We start from the raw sequence: 1583 nt of genomic DNA, 5'->3' as shown, positions 1-1583 counted from the left end.
TTTGCTCCCTTGGGGAGCTTATAAATGAAAAAAAGATTTTACAATGCAAAGACAGTAAGCATTTTGTTAGTGAAGCAACAAAATAATTGGGCAATTTCCTCTCAATTGCACCATCAACTGATGCCCAACCTAGAAAGCATTTGGCTAAGAATGGAAAAGGAATCTTTGCCCAGATCCCTCAGTTTTGACCATCATGGCATATACATGAATTGGCAGACTAAATTTATGCTCCTTTTGAAAACTGTGTCCATTCCAAGAAGTCAGGCTATTTTCACCCAGCCTGGTCTAGGCAGTGGGACTCCCCAAGGCTACAAGCAGAGCCACAGTGCTCTGGGCTGGGCTGCCACACTGTCATGCTGGGGCAAAGATGGCAGCAGACAGCTCTCTTGGGTAACAGCAGGAAGCTCTTTTCACAAGAGTGATCTCATCTCTTAGGGGACTATGGTAGAAACACAGGGCAAAAGCTATAGGAATGGTCCAACATAATAACTGTTGTTTTTTTTAATTTTCAAAACATGATAAATGATTAAGAATATAAAACTGGAATTTAGAACTTACAGAGAACTTGTATGAATAAATTAAAAAGACAACCTAATTTTAAAATGGGCAGAAGTCTTGGGCAGGCACATTACAATATAGCAGGGGTCACCAAATTAAAGCCTCACCAGCAAAATCCACCTCCCATCCCAGCCTGTTTTTATAAATAAGCTGTGTTGGAACACAGCCAATCCCATTCATTCACACATTGCCCATGGCTGCTTTTGCTTGACAACAGCATAGTTGAGTAGTAGGGACAAGACCATATGACCTCCAAAGCCAGAGATATTAACTATCAGGCCCTTTATAGAGTGATTCACGGAGACCCCCATAGTAGAGGAAAATACAAGTGGCCAATAGCACATAAGAAGATGCCCAGTATTACAGCCAAGAGGAAAATGCAAATTACACCCACAGTAAGATACCATTATGCACCCATTAGAAAGGCTAAAATTAAAAGGACTGACAACAACAAGTGTTGACAATGGTGGGCAACAGCAAGAGCTCTCATACACTGATGGTTGAAGTGTAAATTGGTTCAGTTTTGGAAAAGAGTTTGGAGGTGTCTACTACAGTTAAACATACATATTTCCATGCCCCAGAAACTCCTGGGCATATTCTCAAAAGAAACGAGGGCTGTGGCCACCAAGAGACATGTGTGAGAAAGGTCCTAGCACCTTTATATATCATAGTCCCAAACAGAAAACAACACATACCCATCCACGTTAGGATGAACTAAATAAATTGGGGCATATGCATTCAATGGAATAGTACATAGCAATGAAAAAATAAACTATTGCCCCATGCAAAGATGTTTTACAGACATAACGTTAAGCAGAAGAAAGCAGATCTCAAGGAGCCCACATTGTACAATTCTGATCTATATGAAGCTCAATAACACATGGTACTAGAAGTTGTAATAGCAGTTACCTGTAGGACTGGAGGTTTGTATTGAAAGAGAAGGAACATCAGGAAGTCTGCTGGGGCCTGGAAATGTCTGAGATGTTGCTCTGGGAGGCAGTTGCATGGCTGTAGACATATGTAAG

This window comes from Pan troglodytes, chromosome 22 (genome assembly GCF_028858775.2).
Source record: "Pan troglodytes isolate AG18354 chromosome 22, NHGRI_mPanTro3-v2.0_pri, whole genome shotgun sequence".
In the NCBI taxonomy this organism is placed as follows: domain Eukaryota; kingdom Metazoa; phylum Chordata; class Mammalia; order Primates; family Hominidae; genus Pan; species Pan troglodytes.
The sequence above is the reverse complement of the archived record's forward strand: the minus strand, read 5'-3'. Positions refer to the sequence as shown.